The sequence below is a fragment of the Trichechus manatus genome, unplaced genomic scaffold (assembly GCF_000243295.1).
Source record: "Trichechus manatus latirostris isolate Lorelei unplaced genomic scaffold, TriManLat1.0 scaffold00034, whole genome shotgun sequence".
Taxonomy (NCBI): Eukaryota; Metazoa; Chordata; class Mammalia; order Sirenia; family Trichechidae; genus Trichechus; species Trichechus manatus.
In genome coordinates this window covers 9,100,123-9,124,809 of record NW_004443970.1, presented here as the reverse complement: position 1 = coordinate 9,124,809, position 24,687 = coordinate 9,100,123, and the positions used below count along the sequence as shown (strand labels likewise).

At 42.1% G+C, this 24,687-nt stretch overlaps 1 protein-coding gene across 1 annotated transcript in view; it reads left to right on the top strand.

Moving 5' to 3' along the window:
• Nucleotides 1–698, top strand: part of ANAPC4 (anaphase promoting complex subunit 4) — a 56,335-nt gene extending 55,637 nt beyond the window's left edge. Inside the window, exon 30 of the mRNA XM_023730235.1 lies at nucleotides 521–698. The gene's annotated coding sequence lies outside the window, so the exon portion shown is untranslated. The remainder of the gene's footprint in view (nucleotides 1–520) is intronic.
• The last annotated feature ends 23,989 nt before the right edge of the window (nucleotides 699–24,687 follow it).

Below are 24,687 nucleotides of genomic sequence, written 5' to 3'. Positions count from 1 at the left end.
AAAGTTGAGTATTTAGAGGGTTAAAATGTTGTGGGGTTGTTAACCAATGTCATAAAACAGCATGTGTGTTACTGTTACATGAGAAACTATCTGTTCTGTACGCCTTCACCTGAAGTACAATAAAATATTTAAAAAAAAAAAAAAAAGAAAAAGTTCAGTCTTTTTTGTCAAAAGATAGGTATCAGGAATTGTTTCTGTATCAGGGAAGAAATTACCTTAAAGTATTCATCACTGGAAATTTTGATGCATTTATTATTTAAAAACTTAGACAACATTTATTCCTATTTTTCTATCTTCTCCTACTCGTTCATTTTAGATCTCCTGGATGCGTTCGAAATTATGTTTTCAATATAGATTTTACTGATTTACTCCAATGCTAAGCCAAAAGACAGATACTGTCTTTATGATTTAAATAACAGAAATACTGCTTGACAGCCAACATGATTATCTTTCCTGATTTTGTTATTGTATTTGAGCTCTAAATCCAGCAGTATCTGGGTATGTCTTCTTTTCTGTTTAGAGCTGATCAAGGACATACAGTGGCCATCTGTGTGGTTGACTCCTTGGGAACATTAGAGATACGGGTCAACTAAACTTACTGGTGAACGTCAAAGACTACAGCCGTCAGTATGGATTATACCTCAATGTAAAGAAAACAAAAATCCTCACAACTGGACCAGTAATCAACATCATGATAAATGGAGAAAAGATTGAAGTTGTCAAGGATTTCATTTTACTTGGATCTGCAGTCAGGAAACCAAATGATGTATTGCATTGGGCAAATCTGCTGCAAAAGACCTCTTTAAAGTATTACAAAGCAAAGATGTCACTTTGAGGACTGAGATGCACCTGACCTAAGCCATGGTGGTGTTTTCAGTCGCCTCATGTGCATTTGATAGCTGGACAATGAATAGGGAAGACTGAAGAAGAGTTGATACCTTTGAGTTATGGTCTTGGCGAAGAATATTGAATACACCATGGAGTGCCAGAAGAACAAACAAATCTGTCTTGGAAGAAGTACAGCCAGAGTGCTCCTTAGAAGCAAGGATGGTGAGACCTCGTCTCACATACTTTTGACATGTTAACCGGATGGACCAGTCCCTGGAGAAGGACATCATGCTGGGTAATAGTAGGGGTCAGCAAAAGAGAGGAAGACCCTGAGTGAGATGGACTGACACAGTGGCTGCAACAGTGGGCTCAAACATAGCAAGGATCATGAGGATGGCGCAGGATTGGCAGTAGTTCATTCTGTTGTACAAAGGGTTGCTATGAGTTGGAACCGACTTGACAACACCCAACAACAACAACAGACATAATTTAGCATTAGTGCAAATGAGCTATTGTTGATTTTTTAAATACCTAAAACCAAATCTGTTGATTCTGACTCATAGCGACCCTATAGACAGAGTAGGACTGCACCATAGAGTTTCCAAGGAGTGACTGGTGGATTTGAACTGCCAACCTTTTGCTTAGCAGCTATAGCCCTTAACCACTTCACCACCAAGGCTCCATAATACCTAAAGTAGAATAGTAGTATTAGTGACTTTCAAAGCGTTTTCACTTTATAAATTCAAATATCAGTTCACTGATAATTGAAAGAGTCTGTTTTTAAAGCTTTATGTATTTTTACCAAAAAAAAAAAAAAATTGTTGTCATACAGTCGATTCTGACTCATGGTGACCTCGTGTGTTACAGAGTAAAACTGCTCCATGGGTTTTTCTTAGTTGAAATCTTTATGGAAGCAGATTGCCAAGCCTTTCTTCTGTGGTGCTGGGTGGTTCTGAACCACCAGCCTTTAGGTTAATAGTTGAATGCAAACCATTTGCACCACACAGGGACCTTTAAGTATCTTTAGACAGGAAAATATACTTTTATATATAAAGCCAGGTAAGTGGGTGACTGCAAGATTGCTATGTCATGTGTCTGTTTAACAGGTAACTCTTACACATGGGCTTTAGGTAGATACCCTCAGTTGCCCTAATCTTGGTGGGTTTTGTAGGGAAAACTGAAGAGAAAACCATTGTTTTGTGCTTGAGCCTGGTGTTAAGAAGTGAGCTTCAGAAGACTGACCATGCTAGCTTGTAGCCTTTAAATGTTTATCAATGGCTGGTCAGTGTTCATGGCACAGTGCAGAATACCCTGAGTTACCTTTTGTGAGCAAGAAAGGTGAACTGTCGGAAATCATTAAGGAGGAATTACAGGTTGTGAGTATGTAGAGCATTTGAGAAGGAATGCATTGCACAGATTTACTGCCTAGCATTGAAATAACTTGAATTTTAGGGACAAACAATTACAGCTTGTACTTAGAATGAATTGCGAGTAATAGGTAATCAGTTCTCTGTTAGTAATCTGTCACATGACTTCAGTGTTACATTTTTAAAGATTTTTTTATATATGTACACATTTGCTTTCTGGGGTTCCAGTGTAGGGATAAACAAAAACCGAGACTCCTAGGCTATTGCCTTACTTGAACCAGGGGTCAGTAATGCTTCTATCAATTTGCTTGACATTGTTTTCAATTAATAATGTGAACCATTTCTAATCATCGAATGGTTCATTAATATTTTTACAACAAGAAGAGGAGTGTGGGGATGTGGAGGACTCTAGGAACTAGAGCTCCACCAGTTAGTGGATGTGTGTGTAACTGGGAACCAGAGCTTTTTTAAAAGTGGGGATAGTTGAGTTCCTGTCTCAGGGTTTGAGGACTAAATGAGGGGTGACTTTGGAGCACTGTGGGTGGCACATCTGAGGCACGTGATAATGATTGTTGCTGTAGCTGCCATCAAGTTGACTCCCAACTCACAGTGACCCCAAGCACAACAGGATCAGGCTATTGAGATCCGTAGGGTTTTCGTTGGCTGATTTTCGGAAGTAGATCACCAGGCCTTTCTTCCTAGTCCCTCTTAGTCTGGAAGCTCTGCTGAAACCTGTTCAGCATCATAACAACACACAAGCCTACACTAACAGAAAAGTAGTGGCTGCACATGAAGTCTCCTGCATGGAAGGTGAGAATTCTACCACTGAACCACCACTGCCCTCTAGGGTTTTCATTAGCACTTATTTACAGTATTCTCTTCTGTGCTGTTTTTTTCCAGAATAAATTGTGTTGATTGTTTTAGAAATTTAAATAGCCTTTTTTTCACTCTTTTTGCCAGACTTAATAGGCCTGTGACCAAAGCCTTTCTAGTTCTCTGGCTTCATTTTTTAAATTTTTTCTTCCCAATAAAACAATTTTATACTCAACAAATTGCTCTGTCTTCTTTATTCAGAGCACTGAATATAAGTGAGAAGAAAACTGTTAGAGTGGAGCCTTGAGTTTATGATGACATAGCTAGGGCAAATTATCCGAGATAATTGACTGAATATTTTCACATTCTTCAGGGAAGTACAGCAAGCAGACATGTACTAAATATTTATTTTCTAGTGAGATAACCAAAAAACAAACCTGGTTGCCGTTGAGTCGATTCCAATGAGATGGCATAACTGACATAATGGGTTATATGATTTCACCAGGAGCAAATCAGTTTCTTCGGCACTGCATACAATTATGAGAATTATCTAGAGACTGTATTTATTTACTGGAATCTGTATTTGATTTTAGTTCTCACTGAGTACGGATAAATAGTACTTAGGATTACACTAAGTAAAGGTCATGAAAACTTGTATCATGGAAGAACAAGGAACATGTTAGAGCAGAACTTAGTATTTGAATTCTTAAGGGGAATATCCCGTTCAGAAACTCGTTTGTTAGAGGGTTAGTTCTAGGAAACTAATATGGTAGGTAGTTGAAGTTTCCTTTTAACTTTTTTTCTAGCTTCTAAGCAAATTAGAACTTTTAGAATAGGATTTCCCATGACTCAGATCACCACATCAGAATTGCCTGGCCAGTGGTTAAAAATGCAAATTCATGGGTTCCACCCTAAGCCCACTCAGTCAGAGTATGAGAACAGGGTTCGAGACAGCAGTTTTAACCAACTCACCAGGTAAGCTTATACCTACTAAGGTTTGAGAACCATTATTTTCTATAGAGGAAACCCTGGTGGCGTAGTGGTTAAGTGTTACAGCTGCTAATCAAAAGATAGGCAGTTCAAATCCACCAGGCTCTCCTTGGAAACTCAGGCAGTTCTACCCTGCCCTGTAGGGTCACTATGAGTCGGAATTGACGGCAGTGGGTTTGGTTTTTTTTTTTGGTATCTTCTATAGAAGCTGTTTTTTAGAAATTAGATGTTTATCACTTCTTAGTTGTAAGGTCATAAACTGACCCCTTAGATGCATTGAAAATTAATGCATTTTTTCTTTGGAAATGACTAGCTAGTGTTTAATTATACATGCAAAATGCTCACATTTTTATAAATCTGATGGGCATAACTGTACCCCAACTGTGCACTCCAGCATGTAGAAAAGAATCCCTGAAGGCCACGTTTCAACAGTGGTGGGCTAAAACATAGCAGTGACTGTGAGGATGGCACAGGACTGGGCAGAGTTTCATTCTGTTGTACATAGGGTCGCTATGAGTCGGAACCGACTTGACTGCACCTAACAAGAAAAAAGTTCAGGCCATGTCATAGATACCAAGTGTGGTAAGTATGGGCTGTGCTGCCCATGTATGTCACTTTTCCTCTGGTGTGTGGAGTCAGACTCCTCAGTGCCCAAGCCATGAAGTGGAAAGTGTGGTCACTGCAGTACGGATGATAAGTCTCTCCCATGACATGACTGCAAATGAAACGTGTTTAGTGGCTTGATATGTTGTTTTAAATGTTAAAATGAAGAGAAGTTTGTTGTTTGTGCCTCCTACCATCAAACTTAAAATGTTCTCATATATCCCCCCAAACCAGACTAAAAAGTTTAGGAAATGTTTTTATTAATTTCTGTATTCCTGATTTGTGATATTGAACATCATTTTAAATTATATATTTTCCCTATTTAGATAGTAAAACTAGGTGGGTGGCCAGCTGCTATACGCTATACTAGTGAAAGCCAACATTTAAAGTGATACTGCAAAATTTTCTAATATTGATAGGATAAAAAATATGTGGTATGGTCTCTGCTGTATTGGAATGTGAAGTCAAGATCTAACCAGAGAGTGAGGATAGTGAAGGGGCTGAGGCCATTGCCCTGGGGCCTTACAAGGTATGGAGTCCATGTGGTAGGGTCTACTAGAGAAGGAGGAGCCATTAAAGGGTGGCTTGGAAAGAGTGGCCCAGATGGTAGGCAGTCCAAGCGACTGGTTTTATGGATGCTCAGTCAGGCTGGAACCATCAACCATGACAAGTGCTGCCAAGAAGTAGACAAAAAGAGTGGCAGAGAACGATTATCTCTGAAATGTTGAAAGCCAGTGGTGACACCTTCGGGAACTATTTCAGAGGAGTGTTGGGGCAGGGACCCTGCTGAAATTGAAATTGTGGAGGAGATGTGAAGTCAGGAAGTAGAGACTGCAAATGTAGGCAACTCTTGAATTTTGCTCCCTGAGGAGCGGAGAAATGGAGTGGTGGCTGGAGGAGGGACATGGCATTGGGATTTTTTTTAACGGTGGGTGATATTAAGGCATATTGCATATCAATGAGGGCATTGCACATCAACGAGGGTGGTTCAGTGGTAGAATTTTCACCTTCCATGCGAGATACCTGGTCCAATTCCCAGCCAATGCATCTCAAATACATCTACCACCTGTCTGTCGGTGGACTGTGATGCTGTAATGCTAAACAGGTTTCAGTGGCGCTTCTAGACTAAAGCAGACTAGGAAGAAAGGCCTGGGGATCTACTTCTGAAAATCAGCCAGTGAAAACCCTATGGATCACAACAGTCCGATCCCATTGTGCATGGGGTCACCATGAGTCGGGGACCAACTCAATGGCAGCTGACAACACAACAATGCAGAAATAGGAATGATACACTAAAGAGGGAAAATTTGATCATTCTAGAGAAAAGGTGGAAAATATATGAGCCAAATCCTTGAGAAGGCAAAAAGGGTTGGGACCAATGCCTTAGATCTGTGATCAGCCTTAGATTGGAACATAACTTTTTTTCCATCCTAACAGGAGTTAAGTGTGAACAGATACTGTTGGATGGTGGGACTGCTGGTAGGTGCAACAGTGTTCCCTATGAAATAAATGTCAAAGTCATAGCAGAAAGTGATGAGGAGAGGACAAGTGTGAAATAGTCACCTCAGGATGGGAGAGTGAATTTACCGACAATGTATTTGCGTTGAGGGCCCACTGGAGGTTTGTGATGTAAATTTCAATTAGAGTCCAATTAATAGAATCAATTTTCTCCAACTCAGGTGTGAGAATGGATTAGGGTTGGGGTTTAATCAGGACTGGAGTTTTTCCAGGCCACTACAAAGAGGCAGGGAAAGAGGGGAAAGAGGTGTTTGCAAGGGGGTGATTATAATGCCTGATTTTGAGATCTAGCCCAGGAAAAGTGAGAATGAGGACATGGGGAGCAAGGGAGATAGTAAAATAGCAACAGAATCCCTGAGTTAGAAGATGGGAGAATTTTGGAGTTTTAGAATCAGAGGGATGGAAAGATAGGGAGAGATTTTGGCCAGGGAGTAGGGTGTTTGCAGTGAAGATTACGGAAGTGATGGAGTTGATGACAAGTGTATCTATTGCAGTACACTTGATAGGATGGGGAAGAAAATCGCTGGAGCTAAGTTCAGAACTGAGTGGCCAGGGTTCTGGATGGCAAAGCCATGTGGTTAAAGTCACCAGAAAGGATGACAGCGATAATGATGGAGAAGGTTACAGTGAGTTGGGATGGCAGTGATAATGGTGGAAAAGGTCACAGACCCATGCTTTCAACCACTACACATGCTGCCTTTTAAAAGTTTCTGCTAGTTCCACTACCCTGCTCTCCCTCCCCTCCCCAAGCTGCCTTGCCCACAGCCATGCTTCCTGAATCACCGTCTTCCTGTCGTGGCTTGACCAGCATCATGTCTGTGTGGTGCAGACCAACAGTAATGACAAGACTTAATTTGTGATGACTTCGTTCTCCACAGAGTTCCTTTGTGATTGTCGTCGGCTCTGAGGAAACTGAGGCCGTGAGGGGGAGTAACACTTTTTCCCTGAAGACATGGGAGTGATGTGGGTAGAGTTGGGACCAGAACCCTGGGTTTCTTACCCCATAGTTCAGTGTGGTTTCCTCTGTTAAGGCCCCGCTGTCCGAGCGAGTGCTATGCGTGTCCTCATTCTTTGCCTCCTTGGGAACTGTCTCCTGTATGTTTTAAGAACCTGCAGAGACAGAACTGTGCACTTTCCCCAAAGAGGTTACCACCTCATCGGGTGAAGAAGAGGGGAAGCTTCGCCCATTGTATTTTTGCTGTGAATGTTCTCTGTGCCATTTTCCAATTTGTCAAGATTATTTTGCATTTTGTCAGCCTGCAGCCTTCAGTGAGTAAAAGCTTCCAGGAAAGATGGAAAGCTGATGAGCTTGGGAGGAGGGAGAGAAGTGATCCTCACAGTGAGTACATGGGCCCATTAGAGGGCAATTTATAATAGGAAAAACCAGTTACCATCAAGACAGCACTGACTCATGGTGACCCCATGTGTGTCAGAGTAAAACTGCTTGATAGGGTTTTTAGTGGCTGACTTTTCAGAAGTAGATCACCAGGCCTTTCTTCTGAGGTGCCTCTGGGTAGACTTGAACCTCCAACCTTTTAGTTAGAAGCCAAGCTTGTTAACTGTTCATACCACCCAGGGAATCCTTATAATAGGGAAACTATTATATATTACAGATTGCCAAATTCTGAAGACTGTGAGAAAGATTGTGTGACTCTGAAATACAGACCAGAAAATCACACATTTGACCCATTAGTTGGAGCTAGAAACTATCATGATGCAGTGGCAAGAAAATATAATCGTTATGTCTTGTGTTTTTACACAAAATAGCTCAGAGCATCACAAGCCAATTAATCCATTTAACTACCCAGCATGTTAAAGGGATTTGATGGGGTGAGAATCTTGGGATGGAGCAGGGAACCTAATAAGTAGTTTCCATTTGAGAAATGGAAGTTGAAGGAACAGATTTGTAAACTGACATAGCAGTTCAGTTAAAACATGAGCCTTAGAGCTTTCAAATTTCTAGTCCAGTACTTTTCATTTCCCAGAGTTCCAAAGTTAGTTCAACGGCCCGTTTATGGTTAATTAAATGCAATGCAAAACCAAAATAGATGTCAGAAGAGACTCTGAAATTTTCCCTTGAATGTAGAATAGCTAAATTGAAAGGAAGAAATGATGAAGTAAAAGAGCTGAACGGAAGATTTCAAAGGGTGGCTGGAAAAGACAAAGTATTATAATGAAGCGTGCAAAGACCCTCAGTTAGAAAACCAAAAAGGAAGACCACACTCGGCATTTCTCAAGCTGAAAGAACTGAAGAAAAAATTCAAGCCTCGAGTTGTAATATGGAAGGATTCTATGGGCAAAAAATTGAACGATGGCAGGAGGCATCAAAAGAAGATGGAAGGAATACAAAAGAATAAAGAAGAATTGGTCGACATTCAACCATTTCAGAAGGTAGCATATGATCAAGAACCAATGGTACTGAAGGGAAGAGGTCCAAGCTGCGCTGAAGGCATTGACGAGAAACAAGGCTCCAGGAATTGACAGAATACCAATTGAAATGTTTCAACAAACGGACACAGTGCTTGTAGCGTTCACTCATCTATGCCAAGAAATTTGGGAGACAGCTACCTGGCCAACTGACTGGAAGAGATCCATTATATGTGCCTATTCCAAAGAAAGGTGATCCAATAGAATGTGGAAATTATCGAACAATATCATTAATATCACATACAAGTAAAATGTTGCTGAAGATAATTAAAAAACAGTTGCAGCAGTGCATCACAGGGAACTGCCAGAAATTCAAGCCAGATTTAGAAGAGGACGTGAAACAAGGGATATCATTGCTGATGTCAGATGGATTGTGGCTGAAAGCAGAGAATACCAGAAAGATCTTTACCTGTGTTTTATTGACTGTGCAAAAGCACTTGACTGTATAGATCATAACAAATTATGGATAACATTGTGAAGAATGGGAATTCCAGTACACTTAATTGTGCTCATGAGGAACCTGTACATAGACCAAGAGACAGTATTTTGAATAGAACAAGGGGACACTGCGTGGTTTAAAATCGGGAAAGGTGTGTGTCAGGGTTGTATCCTTTTACCATACTTAATCTGTATGCTGAGCTAATAATCCAAAAAGCCGGACTGTATGAAGAAGAACATGGCATCAGGATTGGAGGAAGACTCATTAACAACCTGTGATATGCAGATGACACAACCTTGCTTGCTGAAGGTGAAGAGGACTTGAAGCACTTACTGATGAAGATCAAAGACTGCAACCTTCAGTATGGATTACATCTCAAAGTAAAGAGAACAAAAATCCACACAATTGGACCAGTAAGCAACATCATGATAAACAGAGAAAATATTGAAGTTGTCAAGGATTTCATTTTGCTTGGACCCACAGTCAACTCCCATGGAAGCAGCAGTCAAGAAATCAAATGACGTATTGCATTGGACAAATCTGCTGCAAATAGAGGGTTCTGGACAGAGCTGGAGAAGAATGTAGAGCATAATTCTAACCCACAAAAAAAGACCAGATTTACTGGCCTAAAGGAGACTGGAGAAGCCCTGAGAGTGTGGCCCCCAGACACCCTTTTAGCTCAGTGGGAAGTTACCCCGAGGTTCACTGTTCAGCCTGGGAGTGGACAGCCCCGTAAAACCAAATGAGACTAACGAGGTACAGGAGTCCAGTGACAAGGGCCAGAAGGCAGAAGGGGACAAGGAAGCTGGTGATAGGGAACCCAAGGTTGAGTAAGGATATTGTTGATGTGTTGTGAGATTGTTAACCATTGTCACAGGGCAACATTTGTAGTAACTGTTAAATGAGAAACTATTTTGTTCTGTAAGCCTTCATCTTAAGTGAGAATAACAGCACAATTGGAAGAGTGTAGTCAATGTCACTGAACTGTGTATGTAGAAATTTTTGAAATGGTGTATCTTTGGCTATGTGTATTTTCACCAAAAACAAACAAAAAAAAAAAAGATTGAGAAGTTAGAGGGTTGCTGTGTTGTGGGGTTGTTAACCAATGTCATAAAACAACATGTGTACTTCTGTTTCATGAGAAACTATTTGTTCTGTAAGCCTTCACCTGAAGTATAATAAAATAAATTAATTAATTAAAAAAATAATCTGCTGCAAAAGACCTCTTTAAAGTGTTAAAGATGTCTCCTTGAAGACTAAGGTGCACCTGGCCCAACCCATGGTCTTTTCAGTCGCCTCATATGTATCCAAAAGCTGGACAATGAATAAGGAAGACCAAAGAATTGATGCGTTTGAATTATGGTGTTGGCGAAGAATGTTGAGAAGATGACTGTCTTATTTTCCTAGTGCTACTGTTACGGAAATATCACAACTAGTGGCTTTAACAAACAGAAATTTACTTTTTCACAGTTTAAGAGGCCAGAAGTCCAAATTCAAGGCACTGGCTCTGGGGGAAGGCTCTCTCTCTGTTGGCTCTGGGGAAGATCGTTGTCTCAGCTTCTGTAGCCCCAGCATTTCTCGGTTCCTTAAGGATCTTCTCGTGGTGTCTGTCTTCCCCCTTTGTGCTTGCTTGTCTCTGTGTCTTTCTTGCTCCTTTGAACTCAGAAGTCATTAGGTTTAGGACCCGTCCTACACTGATACGGCCTCATTAACATCACAAAGAAAACCCTATTCCCAAATGGGATTACATCCACAGGTATAGGGGTTGGGATTCCAACACATATTTTTGGGGACACAATTCAATCTACAACAATGACACTGTACAGATCATTAGAAAAGAAAATGAAGATGGTCATGTTTGTGGGTTAAAGCAGAACAGAATAGAGCTACACACTCTGGGTGGAGACATATATGAAATGTTTCCACCTAATTTAGAAGGGTGATGATTTGTTGTAACTTACTTTCTCTCCATCTGTCTCAGTGTCCAAATCAAATGCTTTTTTGAAGACTTTCTTCACTCCTCCAAGCCCCCTAGCTCAGCCCCAGGCTCTCATCTCTGCCCTCAACAGAGTTCTCATGATAACTGGTGTGTTCACTGAGCGCTGACCACGGGTGAGATCCTGGGCTAACTCTACAGGTAGTACGCGACTTACGACGGTGTTCTGTACTGACGACTGTGTCATAAGTTGGTTCTGATGTAAATCAGATATCTCATTTTTGTTTTTAGTTTTCATTATTATTGCCTTTATTATCAGTATCTTTATCAATTTGATCTTTGGTGGTTGGAAACATTACATCTGAGAACGATAACATCAAATTATGTGCTGCAACATTGTATGTAGTAAATATAACTAATGATAATATGTACAAAAAAAACTTTCATTGGTGTGGTTCATCGTAACTAATACGTTGTAAGTTGGGGACTACCTGTACTACAAATATTGACTCATTGAGCTCCCGCTGCCCCTCCAGAAGGAAGGATGCATGATTAATCCCTTTATTCAGAGGAGGATGGAGAGGCACAGAGAGGTTAGGTAATTTGCCCAAAGTCACCCAACTAGTAGGGGTGGGGCCCAAATCGTCAGTCATACACCATGTGTTTCTTACACCTCCCATCTTCTTTTAATTATGGATAATGTACATTTCCCTTTGGCTTGTGAACCCGAGGTCAGGCACCCTCAAGTGAAAGGTTGCAGATCCTTACTGAAATACCTGTGCCCCATGGGAAGTCCTGCCCCTGAAAATGATAGAATCTGGGCACCATGAGTGCTGTTTCGAAGCCGTAGCGCCCCCTGGTGGCGGAGAAGTGTACCTTTAGCCCCAAACTGGCCAGCGCAGGAGGCTCCCTAGCCCTCGGGGCCAGGTCAGCAGAGCTGAGCCATCCAGGGTAGGAGGCAGCTGCTTCCCATGGCTGCGGGCCACTTGGGTTTCTGAGGGTGCTTTGTGGGAGAGGCTTGCAGCTGGTTTGGAAGTGAGGGAATTGCAGAAGCGCCTCAATCCAGGAGCCAAGGCCACAGAGCACAACATGGGCTTTCTGGTGACACTGAGCTGCCAGGCAGGGCTCTGCCAGGCCCAGCCCTGGGCGTGGTGCCCAGAGGAGGTCAGCCCCGAGACTGTGTGGGAGGCTCCCCATCAGGACACTGAGGCCCCAGGTCTTCTTGGCTGGGGAGCTTGGAGGATGTTTGGAAAGCCCTATAGTAGGCTTGTCCGTGGGGTTCATGTCAGGGTTGCCTTCATGGGTGGGCAGCCTGTGCAGACATAACAGGGCCCCATGCTCAGAAGGGCCCTTTAATGTTCTGCCCTCTGTCTTGACATTGGACCCCACAAATAATGTTGCTGTTCTCAGTTCATCTCCAGGCTGATGACTAAGGAAGCCTCCCTGGCACTCGGGGACTTTGGGTGCAACCTGATTTATCTGCAGTTTTTGAACTTTTATTTAGAATGGGAAATTATGCTGTCTCAGAACTGAGTGCCTCCTCCTCGAACATGGGTTCAAACCCCGTGGAGAACGTCCCTGGGGGCCTTGTCAACGTGCCTATTGCCTTCCTAAGCTGGCAGCTCCTCCAGGGAGGCAGGGAGTGTGCTTTTCCATCTTGATATGTCCAGGGCCTTCTGGTCAGTGGGGGTAGTCAAGGAGCATAGGCCAAAACAAACATCTAACTTTGGTCAGACTTCACTAATCCAGATCCTGTGTATTTTAAATAGGGAAGTTTTGGTCTATTTTTGAAAGAAAGATTCACTAAGCAAAAAGTTGCAGAGGAGAAGAGGGTAGGAACAATATTTAATCTGTGGAGAGCAAAGTTTTCAAGGACCAAAATAGCACCTGGAGCCCCTGGGTGATGCAAATGGTTAACGTCCGCTGTTAGCTGAAAGGTTAGAGGTTTGAGTTCACCCAGAAGTGTCTTGGAAGAAAGGCCTGATGATCTACTTCCAAAAAAATCAGCCACTGAAAACCCGATAGAGCACAGTTCTACTCTGATGCACATGGGGTCACCATAAGTTGGAGTTGACTCTGTGGCAACTTTTTTTTTTAAACAGCACCTTGTTATACTCACCTTGTTATGCAAAATCAGTTACCTTATGAATGTAAAATCTAATTTCAATGCATTCTTTGCTGCTAATGAAAGTGGCTTCCCCAGCCTCTGTAGACTTAGCCTTGCTTAGGCACCCTGAAACATTCAAACACTAGAAAACAATCTCCTTACAATGATTTGCTAATTTTGACTAGCTGCAAAAAGCAACATGGCTTTCTCAACCCTCAAACCCAAGGGCTGAGGCTTTTCTGCACTTCTGTTTTCCTTCTTGCTCCCTGGCACAGCTTCCCTGCTAAGCCTAGCCCGCATTGGCGCTCAGTCTTCCCTGCAGCACCTGTTCTCTCCCTTCCCTTGTCCAGACCAGTCCCTCTGCCCATGCGTCTCACCTCCCTGCATAAAGACTGCCGCCTCCCCTAGTTCTAACAAAATGCTGGGGTGGTGGCCACAGGAGCCAGCTCCAAGGCCAAACTCTCTTTTGAGATTAGAAATAATTTCCTCTCAAAATTTTGAAGCCATTGCTCCAGTACCCTCTAGCTCCCTGTGTGGACGATTATCTGTCCTTTGTGATTACCTGGTGTTTGTGTTTGTTTTCGTTTTCTCCTCTGGAAACTTTTAGGATTATCCCTTTGTTCCCAGTATTCTTTGATTTCACAGTTTGCAAATAAAAATACAATGTATAATACTCTTTACTGTAGATTCTGTTTAGCCAATTGAGTCTCACAGAATCTGGTCTTCGGTTTTTGTCAAACTCTTATACCTTAGCCAGCCTATGGTTGCAGTTCAAGCATGAATTGCCAAAATCAGACTACGAATAAATAAATACTTGATTACTCTCTGTCTTAGTGACCTAGTGCTGCCATAACAAAATGTACCTCAAGTGGGTGGCTTTAAAGAACAGAACTTTATTTTCTCATAGTTCTGGAGGCTAGAAGCCTGAGTTGAGGGTGTTGGCTTCAGGGGAAGGTCCTTCATTGTCTCCTTCAGCTTCTGGTAGCTGCCAGTAATCCTTGGAGTTCCCGGGCTTGTAGATGCATCTGCCTCTGCCGTCTTCACATGGCATCTCCCCGCTGTGTATGATTGTGTCTGTACAAAAAAATACCCAAACCCATTGCCATCTAGTCGATTCTGACTCATGTGTCTGTGCTGCTCTTTTTATTAAAACCTAATCCCACCCAGCAGGGATTAGGTTTAAGACCCACCCTACTCAAGCATGACCCCATTAACATAAGAAAAGAAAACCTCTATTTCCAAACAGTTCATATTTACAGGTACAGGTGTTAGGACTTCAGCATAACTTTTTTGGAGGACACAATTCAGTCCATAACACTGTCCAGTCCACCAAAGAAATCGTTCATCTCATTGATGAACGAGTGTAGTTCCCACATGGATATTAATTGATATTTTCATTTACGTTAAAGAGTAAGACAAAAATGAGACAACAAATATAGGTGGTGGCCCTTACAGATATAATAGTCATAAATAATCTCAAAAGCATAGATAATAGTAACATGTTGTAAAATATAGTAAGACGTTGTAAAATAATTAGGAAGTAATGAATTTTGAGTATTCATATGTTTTTAATGCAATTAATTATAAGTTTATGTAATTTAGTTTTTTTTTAAACAAACTTTTTAAATTTTACTTTAAATGAAGGTTTACAGAGCAAATTAGTTTCTCATTAAACAATACACATATTGTTTTGTGACACTGGTTGCAAACCTCATGACAAGTCAATACTCTCCCCTTCTCGATCTTGGGTTTCCTGTCTCCCCTGCCTTTTCATCCTTGCCCCTGGGATGGCGTGCCCAGTTAGTCTTGTTCTGTTTTATGGGCCTGTTTTTTTCTTTTCTTTTTTTTATTGTACTTTAGATGAAGGTTTACAGAATAGTTTCTCATTAAACAGTACACATATTGTTTTATGACAATGGTTAACAACCCCACAACATGTCAACACTCTCCCTTCTCAACCTTGGGTTCCTTATTACCAGCTTTCCTGTCTCCTCCTGCCTTCTAGTCCTTGTCCCTGGACTGTTGTGCCCCGTTAGTCTTTTTGTTTTATGGGGCTGTCTATCTTTGGCTGAAGGGTGAACCTCAGGAGTGACTTCATTACTGAACTAAAAGGGTGTCCAGGGGTCATACTCTCAGGGTTTCTCCAGTCTCTGTCAGGCCAATAAATCTGGTCTTTTTTTGTGAGTTAGAATTTTGTTCTACATTTTTCTCCAGCTCTGTCTGGGACCCTCTGTTGTGATCCCAGTCAGGGCAGTCAGTGGTGGTAGCCAGAAACTGTCTAGTTGTACTGGACTCAGTCTGGTGGAGGCCGTGGTAGTTGTGGTCCATTAGTTATATAATTTAATTTTTAATAGTGGCAGTGTTTAGCAACCAGCTTGTAAAATTTCTGAAAATTTAAAAAGTGGTTCCTGTGAGCCAGGAGAAGCCAACTCCAGCTCACCACTGGAACTCATGTCCTTCAGTTCTGGGTTTAAAAAAAACTATTATTATTATTTCTTTATTTTTTCTTTTCTTCATTTTCTCTGTTTTTTCTGGAATGTGTGTGAACTGATTCTTTTATTTTTTATCTTTTCTCTCCTATTTTTTTACTTCTTTGCCTTTTTCTCTAGTTGCCAAAAGATTTTCTCAACTTAGTCCTCCAATCCTTCAATTAATTTTTAAAAATTTTTTCTAGCATATTTTAATTTCTAAGAGCTCTTTCTTGTTCTCTATTGTTATTGTTGCTATTTTCTTCCTCCTCTCCTTCTTATAGATGCCATTCTTATTTCAGGGGTGCAGTATCGTGTCTAATGTCCCTGAGGATATATGTGATAGTTGTGTGTGTGTGTTTAAGTGTTACTCTTCATACATTGTCTTCGTCTCACAAGTTGCTTTTACCTTGTTTTTTTTGTTTGTTTTTTCAGATAAGAACTTTTCTTCAGATGTCTGGTGATATTTGCTGTCTGCTAATTTTTAAAAGGTGTCTTAGTTTCTTCGTGCTGCTATAACAGAAATACTACAAGTGGATGGCTTTAGCGAACAGAAATTTATTTTTTCACAGTTTAGGTGGCTAGATGTGTGAATTCAGGGCCCTGGCTCTAAAGGAAGGCTTTCTCTCTCTCTGTCAGCTCTCCTTGTCTCTTTTCAGCTTCTGTGCCTCAGTTCTTTAGTGATCTTCATGTGACGTCCATCTTTCTCCATTTGTGCTTCCTTGATTCTGTGCCTAATCTGCTCCTTTTATATCTCAAAAGCGATTTGCTGCCCAGAAGCTCACTTTTTGCTGCATCCGCAAAAGGAAACTTCTGTGCTAGCTTCTAACACCATACATTCGTTCTGCCTGCTTTTGAATTTCATATAAGTAGACTATACACTGTGTATTTTGTGTGTGTTTAGCTTCTTTCCTCTATATTATCTTTGTGAGATTCATCTATGTTGTGTATAGTGACAATTTGATAACTTGCATTGCCTTATCATATTCTACTGTCTGAATATACCACAATTCATTTATCTCTTCTACCATTGACGGACATTTGGGTTGTTTCTAGTTTGGAGCTGTTAGGGATAAAGCTGCTGTAAGCATTCTTGTTCATGTATTTTGGTGAACATATACCAGCATTTCTGTTGGGTATATACTTAGGAGTGAATCATAAGGGGTATGCCAACAGTTTTTCAAAATGATTGTACCAATTTATGTTCCCATCAGCAGTGTATGAGTGTTCTAGTTACACCACGTCTTTGTCAAGACTTGATTTTTTTCTGTCTCTTCTATTTTAGCTAGTCTTGTTGGTATGTAGTGGTATCACATTTTAGTTTTGCCTGCATTTCCATATGATTTATGACACTGAGGACTTTTTCGTTTGTTTATTTGCCATTTCTAAATTCTGTAAAGGGCTTGTTCAGGGGTCTTACCTGGAGAGGTAGAAAGGAGAGGAAGGCCAGAGATGGTCCACAGTGAATCAGGGAGAACCTTGGGGCCATCATTTTGCTGACAACTTTTGGTACCTGAAAGGACTGATCCTAGCAGGCTGGTCAAGGAACAGCCCTCAAATCAGGAAGATGCTTTCATGCGTCCACTAGGAAATAATACCTTGTTATTTAGAGATGTCCTTAGCTGCAAAATTCCTTTGTGCAACATGGTGCCTGCCAGGAGGTTCTCTGTATCTCTCAAGTGTGCTGGAATACATAAGGAATGTGATAACTTGTTAAGGAGTATGTCCCAGCCTGGCTCATGAAAAGACTGTTGTCTGTCCTAGGCTATGGAATTCCTGGCTCCCACCGCCAGTTGTAGCAGTGCCTAACTCTACAACATCTTGTAAGTCATTGACTATGGCACTGCTGAACCTCTGTGAATCAGTCCCTCAGGGCCCAAGACACATATTTGGTTAGAAATGGTGTCATCCTCTCCACTTACACCGAGTGTCAGTGAAATGCTCCCTCCTTTTTTCCCCTGTGTGATGTTTAAAAAAAGATGATGAAATTAAATATCTCTCTTATTTCTTCTTTGCCTTTCAAATCAACTAGGTAATTTCCTCCCCCCCCCTTTTTTTTTTAAGTTTTTTTTTTTTAAATTGTACTTTAGGTGAAGGTTTACAGAACAAATAGTTTCTCACCAAACAGTCAGCACACATATTGTTTTATGACATTGGTTAACAACCCCATGACATGTCAACGCTCTCCCTTCTTGACCTTTTTTTTTTTTTGATGAAAATATACATAGCCAAAGATACACCATTTCAAAAATTTCTACATGCACAATTCAGTGACATCGATTACATTCTTCCAGTTGTGCTGCTATTCTCACTTTAGATGAAGGTTTACAGAACAAAATAGTTTCTCATTAAACAGTTAGTACACATGTTGCCTTATGACAATGGTTAACAACCCCACTACATATCAACACTGTCCTTACTCAACCTTGGGTTCCCTATCACCAGCTTTCCCAGTTTTCCTCTTTTAAAGCCTGCTGCAGTGTTAATGGAAAAACTCATGATTTAGAGTCAGACTATCCAAGATTAAGTCCCAGTGCTATATCTAACTACTTGTGTGATTTTAGTAATTCACGTTACCTTTCTGGGACTCAATTTACTCACCTATTAAATGGGCATAACATCCTCAAAAGGGTAGGGTTTATTCAGAAAATTGACACGAGAGTAAACTATTAACCTTAAGTTACTGGACAAATGTAAATTGTTATTTATATTGTATTAAAATTTGGACTTGATGTATTTGGTTATGCAAACCTGTGGAATGATGAGGAAGGAGATGAGAATAAAGAAGAGCAGATTCTGGAAAGCCACTGACCAAATCTTAATTCCTGACTGCTTGCAACAAAAGAGGAGGCTGAGTATTTTGAGTCAATGAAGTGGCCAATGCAGAAACTCATCTCACCACTAGGTGGAGACATATTTACTTGGATATCATACTTGTCTGTATGGTATTTAACCTTAGCCCCTTATGATGGCTGCAGTTTTAACACTTGAAGGTCTGAAAGAAGCACTAGGACTGATACTACTTCGCTTGCTTCTTTATCATCATCTTCTTCACCACTACCACCATCATTATCTTAATCGTGGTCTTCGTCCACCTGTCCAACAGTCTCTTGTTGTCCCTTTCCCCTCTTTGGTTGTTGCTGGGTGCCGTTGAGTCAATGTCTGACTCATAGTGATCCATGTGACAGAGTAGAACTGCCCCATAGGGTTTTCTTGGCTGTAATCTTTATGGGAGTAAATTGCTGGGTCATTCTCCTGTGGAGCCAGAGAAAGTTTGGGTTGGAACCACCAACTTTTTGGCTAACAGCCAAGTGCTTAACTATTGTGCCACCCACTCTTTTAGGAGTGAAAAAGATCACAATTATGTCTTAAAAACCATAATTTACAATGAGAAAGATAATTTTCTAGCAACCAAGAAAGTTACATCTGCCAACCAGGGCATCTTTTCTCTGTAGTAAAATCTACATGAGATGTGAACTTTTAAACTGTGAATTGGCTGGTTCATCCATTTCCACTAGAAGGACAGCTCTGCCTTGGAGGTGGGATGCTGGGCTGTGTGGCCGGCGAAGGAGCCTCAGTTGTTGCGTTTGATTTCTTCAGCAGGGAAACACCAAGGCCATGGTGAGGGTTCCACCTGAGAAAGACTCTGCTTATCTTAGGAGTTTCTGATAAGGCCAGAAAGAGGAGGGGGAAGAAAAAAAAGGTGAACATTCAACAAATCCATTTTACTGATATTAATGTTACCAACTTCTCTGGGAAAATCCAACTTAGGCAACTCTTAGGTGATAAGAAAGCATCAGCCCCGCATTTTTTCTTGACTGGGGAAGATGAGAAAGGCAGAGGGGGTTGCAAGGGACAGAGGGAAGGGGTCAACCCTGGAGTCAGCCCCACATTACCTCTCTGGGTGGGGTTTCACTGCCACCTTTGTGTGACACCCACGTGGGGCCAATTCTAGGAAGCTGGCAGGGTCCTGGAGCCTGCTCCACTCTCAGGGTTCTTCCAGCCCACTGCCCAGTCTCCCCAAGGCTGCCTGGGAGGAAGTACTTGGGGGTCAGGTGCAGCTCGAGAGTGTCCTGGAAAATTTAGGAGCTTGCGCTTTCCCTATAAATACTCAGGGAGTATTTATCTGTTTACTTTTCTTACAAAATTTGTTTACTTTTCTTAATATACATTAGACTTTAATAAAAAGATTTTAGCTTATTTTAATTGGAATACAGGATAAATTTCTTTCATTAAGAAAGAATTAGCACATATTACTTTTTTAATTTTAAGAGTAATATTAAGAAAAATTAAATTTGAGGCAATTGGCTGATCTCTGCTGGCTCTTTATTCACCCTACATCCCCTGGGCATTACTATGTGCTATGTTCTATGCTGGCTCCTGCAGATGCACGATGGAGACCCTGGCCTTGCCCTTGGATGACTCAAAGAGGACACAAATGGACAAGTAAATAAGAGCTGTGAAGGCCGAGATAGGGGATGTACCAGACAAAGGAATTAGAGAAGCCTGTGGGAGCCGGGGAAGGCTTTATCAGGAGGGGGTGCTCAAGTTGAATCTGAAAATAAGGGTAAATTGTCCTCAGACAGACAAAGCAGGAAAGGGCATTCCAAACAAACAACATAGCATGTGCAAAGGCTTGGAGCAGTCAATGATCGTGTTACACCTCCAGCCTGCAAGTGTTGAGCACGGTTGGAGTGTTCTCAGAGAGATGGACAAGAAGTCCGGCAAGGGAGGTGGACAGAAGACAGCTCATGGAGAGACTATGTGCTATGCTAAGAAGTTAGGATATCAGTTATTCATTCAGCAAACATTTATTGAATGCCTACTATGTGCTTGGTAAAGTAGAGGGTCAGCAAAAAAGAGGAAGACCCTCAATGAGATGAATTGATACTGTGGCTGCAATAATGGGCTCAAACATAGCAACGATTGTGAGGATGGCGCAGGACTGGGCAACATTTCGTTCTGTTGTGTGTAAGGTTGCTATGAGGTGGAACTGACTCAACGGCATCTGACAACAACTATGTGCCAGACATCGTTGTAAGCACTAGTAATATATATTGATCAACACTCAGTCCCTGCCCTCATGGTCTTATATTCTAATAGACGGGGGATATAGACAATAAGCAAGTGAATAAATGAGTAAGATAATTTCAGATAATGGTAATGGTGATAAAGAAAAGTGAAACAGATTAAGAGGCTACAGTGGAGGAAGGAAAAGGGAAAAAGTTGCTTTATTTAGGTTAGGCACGGCATTTGAGAAGAGAACTGAATGGGGTGAAAGAGGAGGCCAGGTAATTATCTGGGATAGACTCCTTCCTGGCAGAGGAAATGGCAGGTGCAAAGGCCCTGGGGTGGGAGTGTGTTTGAAGTGCAAGAAGTGAACTGTGCAGGGGAGAGTGGAGGAGGTGAAGCGGAGAGGTGGTGGAAATGCCAGACCATGCAGGACTTTGTGGGACATGGAAAGGCCTGTAGGTTTTATTCTAAATGAGATTGGACACCATCGATGGATTTTAAAGCAGAGGAAAGAACATGATCTGATTTCTGTTTTAAAAGGATCACTATCGCTGCTGTGTTGAGAATACTGTAGGGGAGAAGGGGCAGAAGGAGGGAAAGCAGTGAGGAGGCTATTGCAATAATCCAGGTGACTCTGGATGGGGCAGTGGAGTGGTGAGAGGTGGTCAGTGTCTGCGTACATTACCTCTAGGTCCTGTTGACTGGTTGCCATAGAGTCAATTCCAACTCATAGCCACCCTACAGGAAGGACAGAGTAGAACTGCTCCATAGGGTTTTCAATGCTGTAATCTTTACGAAAGCAGATCATCAGGTCTTTCTCTTGCAGAGCTGCTGGTGGATTTGAACTGCCAATTTTTTGGTTAGCAGATGAGCACTTAATCATTGCACCACCAGAGCTCCTTTTCTCTAGGTCAGTGGCTCTTAAAGCGTGTTCTCTGGACCAGCAGCATCAGCATCATTTGGGAATCTGTTAGAAATGCAAGTTCTCAGGCTCCACCCCAGACCTGCTGAATTAGAGACTGAGGGGATAGGGCCCAAAAATCTATGTTTTAACAAGATCTCCAGGTGGTTTGAGGAGGGCAATGGTGATTCACTGGTAGAAGTCCCTCCTCCTATGCCAGACACCAGGGTTCAATTCCCAGCCGATGAGTCTCATGCACAGCCACCACCTGTCTGTCAGTTGAGGCTTGCATGTTGCTGTGATGCTGAATAGGTGTCGGGAGTTTCCAGACTAAGATTAGGAAGAAAGGCCTAGTGATCTACTTCTGGAAATCAGCCAGTAAAAATCTTCTGGATCATAGTAGTCCAATCCTGTTGTACATGAGGTCACCATGAGTTGGGGCCCAGAATTGACAGCACTCAACAACAATAACCAGGTGATTCTGGAGCATGCTGAAGTTAGAGACCCACTCTTCCAGATGATGTGGAGTCCAGAGTCGAATCTGGACTGCATCAGATTCACCTGTGAGGAAGATGGGTCGGATGGCACTGTGGAGGGTGGAGTGGCATGGATTGCAGGTGGAGAGGCCCCCTAATTAACAAGAGGTGACAAGCGTGCCATGAGGGTTCTGTCTGGGGATGCCAGGAGGAAACAGGTAATAAAAATAAAGTAATTAATATTCATTAAGTGTCAGTTGTATGTGGGGCACTATGTATTTCACTTGGATTATCATATTTAATTCTTACAATTACCCTCAAAGGTTGTTGTTGTTAGTTGCTATTGAGTCAGCTCCAACTCGTAAGATCTTATGTACAGCAGAATGAAACGTGCCTGATCCTGCACCATCTTCATGATTGTTAGTTGCTGTTAACTCCATGTGTGCAGAGTAGAACTGCTCCACAGGGTTTTCAAGGCTGTGATCTTTCAGAAGCAGATTGCTAGGCCTGTCTTCTGAGGTTCCTCAGGGTGAGTTCCAACTACCAATCTTTGGACTAGTAGTTGAGTGCTTAACAGCTTGAGACACCCAGCGACTCCTTTATGATTGTTGGTAAGTACTATTATTAATCCTACATAACAGATGAGAGAACTGAAGCTAACTGAAATTAAAAAGAATTACAACAAACAAACAATAACGGCACACTGTTTGTCAGTGGGAAAGCCAGCATTCAGATGCAGGCAGTGGGAACCCAGGACCTGAGCTTTTCTGTGTAAGAGGTGGACCTGATGACTGGTGTGAGGTTGGAGTGTGGGTCATTATTATGGATTGAATTCTGTTCTCCCAAAATATGTGTTGTGAATTCTAACTCCTATACCTGTGGTTATAATCCCTTTTGGGAATGGGTTTTCTTTGTAATGTTAATGAGACAGTATTAGTGTAGAGAGTTTCTTAAGTCAATGCCTTTTGAGATATAAAAGAGATTAAACAAGGGAGCAAACAGAGATGGGGGAAGAGAGATGCCAAACCACATGAAGATTGCCCAGGAGCAGAAGCTCAAAAGAGACAAGGACCTTCCTCCAGAGCCGACAGAAAGAAGGCCTTTCTCTAGAGCTGGCACCCTGAATTCAGACTTCTTGCCTCCTAAACTGTGAGAAAATAAATTCCTGTTTGTTAAAGCCACCCATTTGTGCATTTCTGTTATAGCAGCACTAGAGAACAAAGAGAGTCTGTTATGGACTGAATCGTGTCCCCCCAAGAATGTGTGTCAACTTGACTAGTCCATGACTCCCAGTATTGTGTGATTGTCCACCATTTTGTCATCTGATGCGATTTTCCTATGTGTTGTAAATCATACCTCTATGATGTTAATGAGGTGGAATTAGACGCAGTTATGTTAAACGAGGCTGGACTCAATCTACAAGACTTGGTTGTGTTTTAAGTCAATCTCTTTTGAGATATAAAAGAGAGAAGTGAGCAGAGAGACCTACCACAAGAGCCAGAATAGTGCATCCTTTGGACCCGGGGTCCCTGCGCTGAGAAGCCCCTCAACTGGGCAAGATTGATGACAAGGACCTTCCCCCAGAACTGACAGAGAGAGAGAGCCTTCCCTTGGGGCTGGCACCCTGAATTCAGACTCCTAGACTGTGAGAGACTAAATTTCTCTTTGTTAAAGCCATCCACTCATGGTATTTCTGTTATAGCAGCACTAGATAACTATGACAGAATTTGGTACTGGGACTGGGGTGCTGCTCTAACAGATACCTAAAAAGTGGAAGCAGTTTTGAAACTGTAAATGGATAGAGGCTGGAAGAGTTTTAAAGTGCCTAATAGTAAGAGCCTAGAAGAGACTGTTGGTGGAATTACGGATGTCAAAGACAATTCTATTGAGGACTCAGAAGGAAGTGAGAGAGCTATTACACTGGAGACAGAGCAGACAGCGAGAAGCAGCAGCAGAACCAGGAGAGCAGCTCGAGATGGTGCTGGAGCCCACCCATGGAGCAGGAGAGCCGAGTGCCTTTGGCAGGAAGCTTGGCAGAGTAGGGTGCCTCTGAGTTCTTGAGCACTTAGAGGTGGAGCTAGACTTGCTGATCCATGAAGCAAGAGAGCTGAGTGCCTTCCGGCTGGAGTTTACTGGCAGAGTGGCACGCCTCCAGGGACTTATCAGTGGCACTAAAGAGCTTTGGAACAGTTGCCCCAGCAGGGCAGATGTGGGTGGTGAGGCCCAAGGGGCAGAAACGGGAAGCAGAAGCTGAAGGGATAAGGAACACAGGAAGCAGAGCTTCCGCAGTCTTAAAGGACAGAGCCATGACCTCTGGGGTCTCAAAGGGTGGAGTTGCCACTCAGATGGACTAGGAGAATGGGGCCCCCAAATTTGAGGGAGCAGAGTTGCTGTCCCAGTGGGCCTGGAAGGTGGAAGCTGAAACTCAGGGTGGAGGGGCCTCCAGTCAGAGTCGGGAGATTATGGCCAATACCTAGTGTCTGGAGGGTAGGGCCATTGTGTAAATGGTCTCAGAGAGGAGAGGATTATTTTCAAGCCTTGAGAGCTAATGTAATGTGCTCTGCTGGCTTGCTTGGTGCATGTCATCCCTTCTTTTCCTCCAATTTCTCCCATTTGTAATGGAAATGTCTAAGCTTGTGCCTATTCCACTTTGGAGGCAGATTATAACTTGTATTCTGAATTTCATAGATGAAGAGGAATTTTTGAATTTTGGACTTGGAGTTAACTTAAGACTTTTGTTGTGATATGATGGAGTCAATGTGTTTTACATGTGGCAAGGAAGGGAATTTTTGGGTGCCAAA